The sequence below is a fragment of the Rhinopithecus roxellana genome, chromosome 1 (assembly GCF_007565055.1).
Source record: "Rhinopithecus roxellana isolate Shanxi Qingling chromosome 1, ASM756505v1, whole genome shotgun sequence".
Classification (NCBI taxonomy): domain Eukaryota; kingdom Metazoa; phylum Chordata; class Mammalia; order Primates; family Cercopithecidae; genus Rhinopithecus; species Rhinopithecus roxellana.
Genome location: NC_044549.1, coordinates 120,669,342 through 120,684,817, shown reverse-complemented (window position 1 = coordinate 120,684,817; position 15,476 = coordinate 120,669,342). Strand labels below are relative to the sequence as shown.

Here is a 15,476-nt window from a genome sequence, read left to right as displayed (position 1 = left end):
CCACAGAACTGGAAAAGAATTAGAAGACCTAATTCTACTTTAATTTTAATGCCATAGTTCTCTTCATAAAGTAGAGTAATTTTGTCTTAACTTTATTAACAACCTAATAGGCAAAAGAAATACATACTGGAAATAACCATAAAGCATGTTGAGTATCACTAATAAAGAAATACAAATTTAAGGGACAATGACATATAATACAGTTGATAACCTATCAAAATAATAAATACTATAAAAAGTAGATATAATGCTCACATAGGTGTATAACCTTTCTGGAAAAAATATGACAATAAATATCAAGTTTTTTTATATACTTTTACTCAGTTCTATTAATCCCAAAATTCTCTTCTAAAAAATTAATCAGTGACTACATTTGGGATTACATATAAGAATGTACATATTACAAAAGCACTTACCATTTTAAAAAACTGGAAACAAAGTATAACAATATGAGAATGGCCAAATAAATTACAGAAAATACATAAAATAGAACACTAGATTGAAAATATTTATTAAAATTTTTAGGATACATGCAGTGACTTACTCCTGCAATCTCAGCACTTCAGGAGCCCTATGGGGGAAAACTTGAGGGGCCAGGAGTTCAAGACCTGCCTAAGCAACATAGCAAGACCCCATCTCTACACACAAAACAGCTGGGCATGGTGGCATGTGCCTATAATCCGAGCTACTCAGGAGGTGAGGCAGGAGGATCACTTGAGCCCAGGAGTTTAAAGTTACGGTAAGCTATGATAACACCACTGCACTCCAGCCTAAGTGACAGAGTAGGATCCTGTCTCTAAAAAAATAAAAACAGGCCAGACACGGTGTTCACAGCTGTAATCCTAGCACCTTGGGAGGCCCAGGCAGGCAGATTGCCTGAGCTCAGGAGTTCAAGACCAGCCTGGGCAACACGGTGAAACCCTGTCTCTACTAAAGTACAAAAAACAGCCAGGAATGGTGGCAGGTGCCTGTAGTCCCAGCTATTAGGGAGGGTAAGGCATGAGAATTGCTTGAACCCAGGAGGCAGAGGTTGCAGTAAGTTGAGAACACGCCACTGCACTCCAGCCTGGGTGACAGAGACTCCATCTCCAAATAAATAAATAAATACATACATAAATAAATAAATAAATAAATATTAGACCCGGCATGGTAGCTCATACCTGTAATCCCAGGCACTTTGGAAGGACAAGGCAGGAGGATCGCTTGAGCCTAGGAATTCACGACCAGCCTGGGCAACATAGCGAGACTCCATCTTTGTTATTAAAAAAAAAAAAAAAGAGAGAGAGAGAAAGTGAAAGAAAGAAAAATTAAAATTAAATGTTTCAGTGATATTTTAAAATGTATGAAATATAATATGAAATGAAAAACTAAGACTCAAAAACAAATTTCCATATTCTATGTACTCAAAAGATATTGTTCTTATCATTATCAAAATTACATTTAGTTAATTGCATAGTTATTTGTTGAAGCTATCTACTTTGCCAAAGTATAAGCCAAATAAGGTTAGGAAATTCTTTTATGTATCACTTTATCCCTACAGTGATTGGAACAGGGATAAACATATAGTAAATAAATATTTGCTGAATTATTCTAATAAGAATTTGTAATATATTAAATCAAAAACAGCACTTTGCATAATGAAATGTACAAAATTACCTTAACACTGTTTTTAAGAAAAGCACATTTGTATGTGTGTATGGGTATGGAAAAGAGTATAGGCAATCTTTGCGTTCACAGTGGCAAGATAGTTCAGTCAAGTTCTCCAAGGACAGTTTTACCAAAAAAAAAAAAAAGTATACATATATACACATACATATGTGTCATGTATATATTATGTGTATACACGTGTGTGCATATATACCTGTGTGAGTGTGTATATATATATATGCTTTAATGCATCACAGAGCTAAAGAAATAGAGACAAATTAGCGGTCCAGAGTATCCAAGGGCTGAAGGAAGCCAAGAAAAGCGAACCCAACATCTAAGCATGTTTTTTCCACTGACTGTTATGCAGATTACGGAAATGCAGTTGAGATGCTAAGAGGCTGCATGGCATTTCTTACAGTCTCTTGGAAACAGAGAAACAGAAATTGTAGTCTAGAGTTCAACAAGGGCCACCGTGAACATCCCTATGATTTGGCTAAGGACTTTGAAAGCCTTAAACATCATAAACAAGCCTTCTCACAGCATTAAATTATCTCAAATACTAAAATTATCTTAATTGACAAAAGCTGTATATATTTATCATACAAACATATTCTGAAATATGCACACATTGTGCAATAGCTCAATCAAGCTATTATTATTATTATATTATTAATGCATTTAATTAATAAATGCATTACCAGCCTGGGCAACATAGGGAGACGCGGTCTCTACAAAAAATAAAAATAAAAATAATTAACTGGACATGGTGGCAGGTGCCTGTGGTCCCAGCTCCTCAGGAGGCTGAAGTGGGAGTACTGCACGAGTTTGGGAGGTCAAGGTTGCAGCACCAGTCGTACCACTGCATTTCAGATTGGGTGACAGGGCAAGACCCTGTCCCAAAACAAACAAACAAAACACATTAAACTTCATACATTTATTCAAACCCTAAAATTAAAGTGATTTCTGATAGCTACTGCCCCCAGCTACCCAGACAAAAAGTAAAAATTATCTGAAGGAAGATAACATCTTAGGCTCCAGATTATTTGTACAAACAATTTTGCACATACAATATCCAATACATCATGAAAAATAGCCAGGCACTTAAGCAAGTAAGACTACATGAACACAGAATAGCAAAGAGAATAGGCAGAATCAAAATGACCTCAGATAGAAGGCTAAAGATATAGGGAGAAATGTTAAATGAAGAGCATGGCAACAAGGCAAATTTAATTAAACATCTATATGAAACCACAGATAAAAGTGATTGCCATGTTAGAAATGTATCTAAAAAAAAAAAAAAAAAAAAAAGAAATGTATCTAAAATTGAAATGCATGAAACCAATACATAAATAGAGAGATAAATGAAGTTAAAGTGTTCTAAGGGTTCTATTAGGATGTCTGGGAAAAGAAAAAGTGTATTTACATTATCTTTATTTCATTTTTATTTTTCAGTCTATGTACCTTTTTTAACATTTATTTTTAGAACTTTTTAAATTAAGGTATAACTTACATACAATTAAATTGCCATTTTAATGTACAATCTCTACAAGTATGACAAACTCAGTAATGAAATCAACCACTAGAATCAAAATATGGAACAGTTCCATCAGCCCATAGAGGTCCCCTGTGTCCTTTCAGTGTCAAACCTTCCTCCAATCCTTGACAACTACTAATCTGTATTCTATCCCTACAGTTTTATTTTTTCTAGGATGTCATATAAATGAAGCCTTTTGAATGTGACTTCTTGAACTTAGCATGGTGCATTTCAGATTCATCAAGGTTACAGTTTGTTCATTTTTATGGCTGAGTACTACTCCATTGAATGGACATATCTCAATATTCATTCTCCAACTGAGGGGGGTCTGCATTGTTTCAAGTTCAGGATAATTATGAATAAAGCCCTTATAAACATTTGCATACAGGTCCACACATAAGTTTTTAATGCACTCTACACTCTGGTAAATACCTAGGAATCAAATTGTTGGGCAGCATTAGATTTAATAAGTTAAGGATAAATGTAAAATAGTAAGTCTTTATTTGGTATAAGAAATAAAACATAGAGAATGAAAGTATCTCAGACTGGCCTGAATTATCACATACCTTCTTTGCGGTCCCAGTGATGTTCCTGTCACTCATTATTTTATTGCTTCCTACTCTAATTTAAAGATTATCAAAAATATTGCATATCATATTTGCCTACTGAATTTGTATTTTCATCAATTCATCAAATGAGAAAGAAGAAAAAAGTAATAGGATTTCTAATAAAAATTGTGACAAATTGAGAAATGTAATGAACCTTTCAATTCTTTGGAAAAGTAGACATTACCTTCCCCTGACTATTCACTGAATTAGAATGGACTTAAAATGAAATCGTAAATTGTATGCTGAAAGCATATAGATGCCATATTTTCATCAGAAAATTAAGCCCACTATGAGGACAGTTGTTTATGAATTCCTACTCCTATTTCTATAAAATGCCTACGGTTATTAACTAATCAATAGGAATGGAATTCTGAAAAATGTATAACATATGACCATAGAAATATTAAAACTGTTAAATATAAGCTAATTGATATAGGATAATTTATGTAAAAAAAAATTCAGGCACTGAAATGAGAAAAAGTTCACAGCACTTGTCTTTTTCTTTAAATCTTTTTGGAGTTGTTGCTGTATTTCAGACATATTCTCTAAAACATCTGATCATTTCCCAATAAGGCAATATACTGAGAAAGGAAGATTCTACATTAGAATGCAGGCAAGTGTCACTAAAATATCATTTTAAAGTTGTTTTACACTGCAGCATCACTAAAAAGTAATAAAATAAAGTTTGAGATAATCAGCATTAATGTTTTTTATTTTGGTTCTTGCTGATACCTGCTGGTTTAATTTTATCTTCTTCTTTACTATACATTGATATGTTAAGAGTTCTAAATACAAAGGCTTGTAGCACATAAAACAGAATCTTTAATCAAGGGACCACTGACCCCAAAACAAAATGAGCACATATCAACCAATCACTTCCTGTATCCACTGATTTTTTATTGAAATCAGTGTTATGGCTATTACTGTAACTCACTCCCTAACGAATGTACTTAATTTGAAGTCTCTGTTACCTAATATTTTGATTCTGCCTCATTACTTAATTCTGAGACTTAATTCTGAAACTAAAGTTACAGTTTTTTTTAACCTAAACTGCAAAAGCCAGTGGGCCATATTAATAGAACTCAAAAACACAAAAACGTGGATGTCTTTAAAAATATTACACAAGGTACTACTTTTGTTTGTTTAAGCAAATCCCAAATCCTATACTGATAAAATAAGACAACAGATAATATATTATCCTTACTAAATCCTTAAAATTTTACTTTCTTCTTTCCCTTCTCTTTCCCCTCCTTTCCCCCTAAACCCACTGTAACACAATGAAAGAGAAGTGGTACTTTCCTCTTTCTAAAAACTTCTGTTTCATATTCCTAACATTAAAAAATATATACATTTTAAAAACTGACTTTAAAGGGAAAAATGCTATAGTAAGCTGCCTTTTTACTTATATTTTTCCTGGTTCTTACTCTCTGTAACTTTGCAAACCTAGTAAGAAATAGACTGCATATACCATTATTAAACAGGCAAAAGGATTAGCTCAGATCCGAACCTGTACTTTAGGATGTGTATGAGAAAGCAAAAAAAAAAAAAAAAAAAAAAGTGTGCAGTGTATGTCATGAGTAAATACTTTTCATTTATTAATTCATTTATTAATTACACATTAAATCTGTTTCTCCCAGAGCAAATACAGTTATTTAAACCTAATTATTTTGGGCCAGGTAATCCTGAGTGCATACTATGAACAAGTAGTTCACACCCCTGCTTGGCTATCAGAATCACCCGTGGAGCTTTTTTTGTTTTAAATATAGCTGCTTGGGCCACCCAACACCTCCACCCCTGATTATGACTAGATAAGTCTGATAGGACCTACATTTCTGTATTTCAAAATAAATAATAAGGTACAGAGATGATTATCATGCACAGTTAGGTTTGAGATTGACACAGTATTTTCATTTAATAGGAGTCACTCTATTTTCAGTTTAGTTCTTTGCATCCAGATGTATCATTGAAAGTGATGCGCACTTGGCAATGCCTGCCAAAACTGCCACTGTTTTTGGCCCCACTAATACAGCTGTTTTAGACTCAGGCAAAGAATATGAAAGAAGAAGCTCATGCTCAGTGCCTTTCTGAGTCTAAATTGGATCCAAACAAAAATAAGCAATGGGGTTTTTATTCAAAGACAATGAATGATGACTTAGTGGAAGTAGGAGAAGAAGGAAGGGAGGAAGGGGAGCAGCACCAGTAGCAGGGGCCTGCACTATTCCTGGGGCATTTTAGTTGTTGTTAATATTGTGGTTATTATATGTTACATTTTAAAAGAACAAGGAAAATTGGGAAGGAGCACAAACATCCCTCCCAGGCACACGTGGATGTCTCTTGAATATCTCCCCATTCCTTTTTTAAAACAGATCTCAAGTCGCACATTAGTTACAAATCTATAATGAAATGTGTTTTATTCCTCAAATTGCAATGTTTGGAATAGTTATTTCAGCCAATATCTGTAAATGAAATACCTGAGTTTCATTTTTAAAATAACAAATACAGATCTAACCTATTGAATTTTAAAAACAAAAAGAAATCAAGCATCTCAATATATGCCAGTTTAGGAGCTATGACAACATTACAGCACAGCAAAAAATAAGTGTTATGACTTGCTCTCATATTTATTTTTTATTTTTGTATTAGTCTTTTGTATCAGAGTCTTACTCTGTCGCATGGGCTGGAGTGCAGTGGTGCAATCGTGGCTCACTGCAGCCTCTAACTCCTGGGCTCAAGAGATCCTCTCGCTCCAGCTTCCCGGGTAGCTGGGAACACAGGCACATGCCACATGCTCAGCTAATTTTTAAGCAATTTTTTTGTAGAGACAGGATCTCACTATGTTGCCGAGGCTAGTCTCAAACTCCTGGCCTCAACTCATCCTCCCACATCAGGCTCCCAAAGTGCTGGGATATGGTCATGAGCCACTGCAACTGGCCCCTCTCATCTCTAAAGTTTTCCATTGTATCCTCAAAATACAAAGATTACTGCTTTCCCGAAAAGGATCTATGAAAAAAATATTTTACAAAAGAAAACAGGAAGGAAGGAAACCACAAAAACCCAAATGAATTCAACCTGTGTCACTTTCTAGGCCACAGGTCAAACCAATGCCTCTTTTTCGGAGCTCTCATTATTAGCAGCCCCTGCTTTAGATGTGGGGGTGAGGTTCATTCTGTTAAGTTTTATTATTTCTGTTATGACTGCTCCTGTTTTTACTGATTAGGAACTGTTTTCAAACACATGATGTTACTTCTCACAGTCCTCACTGGATGAAAAGGGGCTTTATTCTCCAAAATTCAGTAAGATTGTCTGAGTCACAACAGAACCAGCTTCCCTTCTCTGGAATAGATACCAATGTCCCCACAGACAGAATTCTCTACTTCTCCTAGACATTAAAGTACCAGAGTTCTTGTGTTTGTCTTAATGTATTGCTTCTCAAACTTTTCCATGAGCAATGAAGATAAATTCTATTCCTGTACCTGGAGGTGCAACTAGAAGCAAGTCCATGTAAGTAAGAAATTCATTCAAAATCTACTTTTTCTTTTAAAGATGAAGAGTTGTTTTTATGCTCCTCTTCATCATACAAAATATTTTTCTTTAAAAAATCTTTAGTGGAACTGATGCTCCAGGTGGATAGTTTCAGCACCAGGTTTGAGAAATGCAGCCCTAAGCAAACATGAGATGTAACTAATGTGACACTCCACCTAAAGACTTGTGACATATCATCTATTTCACACCCTTCAATTTTATATAAATACATCCCAATCACAAAGGTTAACAGACTTTAGAAATTACTGGCAGTGAGGAAGGATGGTTACAAATGCCATGTGAGAACTCGTGAAAACGTCATAGTATTTTATTTTACTCCAGAAGCATTTGTAATTCAAATATGTCAATTCTAGGCCAAAAAAAAAAGAAGTGGTAGAAAGGTGTTTTCCCAATGTATTATTGTTTCCATTTTTTTCTCCAGCCTTCCCATCCCTGACCCTAGAGTCATTTGGGATAAGGGAGAGTTACAGGGTTTGGCTGTGTCCCCACCCAAATCTCATCTTGAATTATAGCTCCCGAAATTCCCATGTGTTGTGCGAGGGACCCAGTGGGAAATAACTGAACCATGGGGGTGGATTCCCCCATGTTGCTCTCATGGTAGTGAATAAGTCTCATGAAATCTGATGGTTTTATAAAGGGTTTCCCTTTTCGCTTGGCTCTCCTTCTCCTGTCTGCTGCCACGTAAAACATGCCTTTCACCTTCCACCACGATTGTAAGGACTCCCTAGCCACATGAAACTGTGATTCCATTAGACCTCTTTTTCAGAACAGACTAATACAGAGAGATTCTGGGAAAAGCAGCACCAGCATAGCCACTGTGATTTCTGGTAACACTCCCTAGCGAACTGGAAAGGAGAACATGGAAGCAGAATACCACCTGCCTGAGAGGCTGTGCATACAGCATTACAGAAGTGCTACAATCATTTGCTCCCATCCAAAAATAACACTTTCAACAGTAATGAGTTTCCACCCAGGATTTTGGGCAAGTTACTCAATGACTGACAGGGAATTGCTAAAGTGAGGAAAGCACCAAACCAGTCCTCTGCAGTCCTCCTTGTGACGAAAGGCTGGGTCACATTTTTTTTTTTTTAATATTCCTGACAACACCTACAATGGCACTGAAACATTAATATAATGATTGATGCCTGTGAACATTTAAATCCTAAGCCAGTGTAACTAATGTGGATCTCTAGTGCTGCTGAGGCTACGTCTGAGTTATTTCTGGTTTGGAAACAGACATGGCTGAAGTACCTCTGACTTTTTAGGTAAAGCCAAAAAGAGTCAGCAGGCTAGATGTCCTGAGATGAATGATTGTAATAAACTGTCCTAAGACGTGAAACTTTAGCTTAATGCTAAATCCAAACTACAGGGCTCTTTGTGATTGCCACATAGTTTAAGAGCCTTTGCTGAACAAAGGGTTCCCCAATTCTCAAACCAATCTCGATATATGCTATATTTTTAAATAAAGCTTGACTGTGACCTTCCAAGTGTTCCTTGTTTATGGTCACTATGTCGGAAAGACATGCCTCCTCCTCTGTACTTACAAATCTCTGGTACAAAAACTCCAAGTGTGTCTTGGTGTCACCTGGATTTTCCTAAAAGACTATCAACATGTTGAGGCTCCAGAAAGAGAAGAAAATGGGACCAGAAAAGCATAAAAATTACATAAGGACAAAAGGAAAGAAGAGAGAGAAGATATATTTGTTAAGCTACAGCCAGTTCCTTAGAATATTACTGATGGATTCTATAAAAAGAACTGAATCACTTTAGTTTGCTATCCAAAGCAGAAATCAGCAACCTTTCGGTAAAGGGTCAGACAGTAAGTATTTTAAGCTTCACAGGCATCAAATGCTCTCTGTTCCAACTGTTCAAACTCTAATGACAAAGCAGCCATAAAAATATATAAAGGGACATAAGTTACTATGTGCCAATAATACTTTATTTACAAAAACAGGCACAGTACATAACATTTTATATAATAAATAACCACTGTATACTCCTGGCTTTTCAAATGAATAAAACAATTTTAAGAGATAAACAGAATATAGACCCATTCAGTGTATCCTAAAATAAAACTGAAATACTTTGCAGCCAACCACTGTATAAATTTAGATATGACCTATGGAGTAAATTCTGGTGGGACTCATTGATCTATGCTTCTGTTATCCCCCCGTCAACACAACACACAAAAACAGCACCCTCTTCCACTTAAAAAAAAAAAAAGTAGAAATTAAGTAATTATATACAATGAAAATATACTCCACACATTATATACCACAAAAATCACTCTCTACCTAAAATCCTATAAATCTCAACAAGCCAACATGCATAAACACATAATCTCCACAGAGAGGGCACCCATTTAGTCTGTAATATCTCAAGGAATCCAAGAAACCGAAGCAAAAGCATTGCTAACAGGATAAAAAGCAAAGCCAAGATTCTGGCAGACTCAGTGCTAGGGAGACAAAACTGGAGCATAGAAAGCACCAAAGGGCCTGGCACAGTGGCTCATGCCTGTAATCCCAACACTTTGGGAGGCCGAGGCAGGCAGATCACCTGAGGTCAGGAGTTCGAGACCAGCCTGGCCAATAGTGAAACCCCATCTCTACTAAAAATACAAAAATTAGCTGGGTGTGATAGCACATGCCTATAGTCCCAGCTACTCAGGAGGCTAAGGCAGGAGAATCACTTGAACCCAGGAGGGCAGAGGCTGCAGTGAGCCAAGATCATGCCACTGCACTACAGCCTGGGCAACAGAGCAACATCCCATCTCCAAAAAAAAAAAGAAAGAAAGAAAAAAGAAAAGAAAGCACCAAAGAGCAGAGGTCTATGTAAACACCCTCGTCATTCAGTCAAGACCTCTGAAGACAGACCAGCCTCCACTTAAAGGGGATACACTCATAATAAAAAATACTGACTCTTCTCTGGAGATGGTGGTACCATTTATAGCCTCAACAAGTTTTCATACACAATATCTGGTATGCCATTAGAAAAAAAAGCAAGCTGGCCAAGAAATTGGATACGGAAACCAAAATAAGGAGCAGAACAACAGAAATAGGCCAATATATGAACCAGATTTTAGAATTATCAGAAAGTAAAATCATTATGATTAATATGATCTACAAATTAGATGAAAATACAGAGAATTTCTCAGAAATCTGAAATGTATAAAAGAAACAAATGCACCGTCCACAAAACAATAAAAGTCCTAATTAAATATTGGTTTTAATAGGTCAAAGATGCATTGAAATCTCTGGCGTGTTCACCAATAGAATGAATGAATGCACAAAGAGCAGGGTAATGGGGCAAGAGGTAGCAAAAAATTTAAGTAATTTTAAAAGGAGAGCAAGAAAGGCAAAATAGGACAAAGAGCAGCTGGAACAATAGAAAACAAATAAGATGACAGATTTAAATCTAAATATATTAGTATGACACAGAATGAAAAAAAGCTCCAATCGAAAAACAAAAATTATCCAACTAAATTTTTTTTAAATTCTAAGTTACTTGTAAGACATGTCTTACATATTAGAACATAAAAAGATTTCCTGAAAGATGAAAAAGAAACACTATGTGGACCCTGGCCAAAAGAAGGCCCGTGTAACTACATATTAGATAAAGTAGCTTTTAAGACCAAAATATTAGAAATAAAGAGGAATATTTCATAAAAATAATAGACACACGTCAGCAAGATGTAACAATCCCATATTTAAATAACATAGCCAGAATATATAAAGCAAAAACTAACAGTACTAAAAGGGGATAAAAATTCCAGCAGCAAACAGAATAAGCAACTCTCTGGGCTTGCAGAAGAGGGGCACTCCTCCTTCACCTGAAGACAATACAGACGCTTCTACATCATAGGACACACAGGCCCCATCAGGATTTATCCCCTCCTGGCCCCCAGCCTAGTAACCAGGATCAAGGGAAGGAAGCCCAAAGAAAGCTTCCACAGTGCTCATAATGTCCTACATTTTCACCTAGTGTGTGGCCACATGGGGGGTTCCCTTCTAAAACTTTATTGAGCTGAGGAGAATGCAGCAAGCCCAGGAGGTGGTGGAAAGGCTGGAGGACACACCTAAACATGTGGAATCCCAATGCCAGGCAGCCAGGCCAAATCCATATCCTCCCAACGTCAAGTACCCTGGAAGTTCAAATCCCACCCACCCACCACCTATCAACCCACCCTTCCCCCCAGGTCCCTTTCTTCCTCCCCAGGGCAATCCAGCTTTCCCCTCAGGTGGGTCCCCTCATCCTGTGCCACAGCTACGGTATCCAGGATGCTAACCATCGGGTCCCTACCCTCCTCCATACCCACCACCTGCCCCTGGAATGCCTCCTGTGAATCCCTTGGCTCCTGGCATGGTCAGACCAGGAGTGACAGTGGACGAGAAGATGCAGAAGAGAATGAAGAAAGCTCATAAAAAGATGCACAAGCACCACAAGAATGGCAAGCATTCCTCCTCCTCTTCCATCAGTGACTCTGACTGAATACAGGCCCTGGACCTTTTTCTCAAGTCTCACCAGTTCTGTTCTCCCATCGAGCTTCAGATGCCATGTTGTAACAGGGGAAAGTAGCCCTTGTGCTCCCCACCCCTACCCCCACCTGAGCCTCACCCTGCTGTTCAGCCCTGAGTGGCTAGGGAAAATGGGAAGAGGATTGGCATGGCACGGCCATCTTCTTAATGCTTGGATAGATCATATAGCTAATGAGTTTAGCAGGGGAGCTATCTTTTGAAGATGATGAACTAAATGTTGAAAACAAATGTTTGAAAAAAAATTGCTGAGTTGTACACTTAAATATATAATGTACTATTTGTCTGTTGCACTTTGATAAAAAATGTTTTTTGAGAAAACAATTATATTCAATCTACATTTTCAAAGAAAAGTGCTTTATTAGGAAACTTCACAGTGTCTTATATTGGTATTCACATACATTAATTATTTCTCTATCTTTGTCACTGTATCTACATAGTAGGCAAAGACCACACCAGTCAAAAACTATTCTTTATTAGAAATGTTAACTGCTAAGAAACTAATGAAACTTCAATATTATACAGTAAGTGGCTAATTAAACAAATATAATTATATTGTAGAAATTTATATTTGTACATAGCTTGAACAATAAAGTAGATATCATTTGTACACTACTATGTGCTAAGTACCGGGCCAACTGCCTTATATGCAATACTCATATGATCCTCATAATAATGTATTAATTCACCAAAAAAATACATCTGCCAGGCCTTGGTACACAAAAAGTCCAAGTCCCACCCCCAGCGGTTCTATTACTATATCCAAGGGAAAAGTGAGGCTTATTCAGGTTACCAGTGGCACTCATGGTCACTGTGGCAGACTCTGTAGACTGACCAACCCCACATCCATTCCCAAACTCTTCCTTGCATTCCTCTACCTCAGACACTAAAAAGCTAATTACTCATCTCCCAGCCAGTCTTTCAGCTCAACTTAACCATGTAACCTAGATTTGGCCAAAGCTATAAGCAAAAGTCTCTTGTCCTGATAAAGGATGCCTTAGACCTTCCCTCTTTTCTCCCAGCCCACCATGTGGATATGATGCCTCAAGCTGAAGCAGCCAGGATTTTTAATGAGAAAAAGGTCAAAGAATCACAGAGATTCCAGCCCTGGCATCACTGAACATTACTATAACTACTGTCACTGAAAAAGATTTCTCATTATGTGAGAAAAATAAAACTCGGCCGGGCGCGGTGGCTCAAGCCTGTAATCCCAGCACTTTGGGAGGCCGAGGCGGGCGGATCACGAGGTCAGGAGATCGAGACCATCTTGGCTAACATGGTGAAACCCCGTCTCTACCAAAAATACAAAAAATTAGCCGGGCGTGGTGGCGGGCGCCTGTAGTCCCAGCTACTGGGAGGCTGAGGCAGGAGAATGGCATGAACCCGGGAGGCGGAGCTTGCAGTGAGCCGAGATCGCACCACTGCACTCCAGCCTGGGCGACACAGTCAGACTCCGTCTCAAAAAAAAAAAAAAAAAAAACTCTTTGTAGTTGTTACTTAAAGCTAAATCCATTCCTAACAGATACGTCACACAGCTAGCAAGTGGGAAATCAAGATTTAAACTTAAATCCAGCTCTCAACAAAGCATCAAACTGGGTAACTTTGCTATGAACATTTACTCCAAACTGTAAATAATACATTTTCCACAAATAAGTGCTCATTCCGAAGCCAGACAGATAATTTACAAAAACATCAAGAAGTCACCTGAGAACTCTGTTCTCGTGCATCTTTTACTTGGTTGCTGCACTAAATAAGCTTGTGATGACCCTTTCCTGACTTTTAAATACAGCTTTGTAGATACTGGTCTATAAGCAATAATGCGTTTTGAGCTTCTCAGAAGCATTAAGCTTTAGAATTAGTAACATTAAACTTTCCAATTTTCCTAGAATATAGGAATGGATAAGAGTCTGACTCACTTTTAATTAATAAAGTATTAACTTTATCTTAATCGTCATACTAAGACCAAAATCTGAGAAGAAAAATGTCTTCTGGTAGCAGGAACAATAACAAGATATATTTATAGATAACCTTTTATTAAAAGAAATGTCTCAGACCATTGGAAGAAAATTACTTATCTTCCTAAAATATAGATTAATAAATGTCTTCTATTTATTAAATTATAATTAATATAAATCAATACATTTAAAATACTAGTGCATATTCAGGTTAAATTTCTTTTTGAGATGGAGTCTCACTCAGTCATCAAGGCTGGAGTGCAGTGGCACAATCTCAGCTCACTGCAACTTCTGCCTCCCAGATTCAAGCGATTCCCCTGCCTCAGCCTCCCAAGAATCTGGGATTACAGATGTGCACCACCACACCTGGCTAATTTTTGTATATTTGTTTTAGTAGAGACGGGGTTTCACTATGTTGGCCAGGCTGGTCTCGAACTCCTGACCTCAGGTGATCTGGCCATCTCGGCCTCCCAAAGTTGTGGTATTACAGGCATGAGCTACCGCACCTGGCCCATATTCAGGTTAAATTTCAAAGACAAATTAAAATTTGATTTAAAAAGTTAATCTTTGCTCTCTATTAACATTAAACAGTTCAAGGCAATGGGAATATATGGTTAAATGGGTCATTTTCTGGAATCCTCTAAAGTGAGCATCCATAATACATTCCTTTTAAATCATGTGTACATGACAAAACAGTATGTATACTCTTGTGGAGAGTCAAGGGTTGATTCCACAAATGCATTTAAAATGTTTCAGCTGCCGGGCGCGGTGGCTCAAGCCTGTAATCCCAGCACTTTGGGAGGCTGAGTTGGGTGGATCACGAGGTCAGGAGATCGAGACCATCCTGGCTAACATGGTGAAACCCCGTCTCTACTAAAAAAAAAAATACAAAAAACTAGCCGGGCGAGGTGGTGGGCGCCTGTAGTCCCAGCCACTCGGGAGGCTGAGGCAGGAGAATGGCGTAAACCCGGGAGGCGGAGCTTGCAGTGAGCCGAGATCCGGTCACTGCACTCCAGCCTGGGAGACAGAGCAAGACTCCGTCTCAAAAAAAATAAATAAATAAAAAATAAAAATAAAATGTTTCAGCTGTGCCAGGCCCTAGGAGAAGGTGACGACTCCGTTGTTTTCATTTTTTTGTTTTTTTTATGATAATTATTATTATTATTATTTTTTGAGACAGAGTCTCGCTCTGTCGCCCAGGCTGGAGTGCAGTGGCGCGATCTCGGCTCACTGTAAGCTCCGCCTCCCGGGTTCACACCATTCTCCTGCCTCAGCCTCCCGAGGAGCTGGGACTACAAGCGCCCACCACCATGCCCGGCTAATTTTTTGTATTTTCAGTACAGACGGGGTTTCACCGTGTTAGCCAGGATAGTCTCAATCTCCTGACCTCGTGATCCACCCAACTCAGTCTCCCAAAGTGCTGGGATTACAGGCGTGAGCCACCGCGTCCGGCGACTCCCTGTTTTTTTTAGTCTACTGAAAGGTACTTATACTTCAATTATTGTAAACATATGCCCAAGTGCCCTAGCAATTCAGAATTTTTTTAATAACACAGAAATATAAATGGTGACAAGCCAGAAAGCTTTCCACTAAAACTTCTGAAAAAACCTCCTTTTGTCTTCCCCCTTCTTCCCACTGCTCTCCATTGTCAATATCA

The 15,476-nt window shown here is 37.8% G+C and overlaps 1 protein-coding gene and 1 pseudogene across 1 annotated transcript in view; one reads left to right on the top strand and one right to left on the bottom strand.

The window, feature by feature from the left end:
- Nucleotides 1-15,476, bottom strand: part of NEK7 (NIMA related kinase 7) — a 149,422-nt gene that overhangs the window by 96,307 nt on the left and 37,639 nt on the right. The gene's annotated exons all lie outside the window — the stretch shown is intronic.
- Nucleotides 11,414-11,820, top strand: LOC104658269 (annotated as a pseudogene).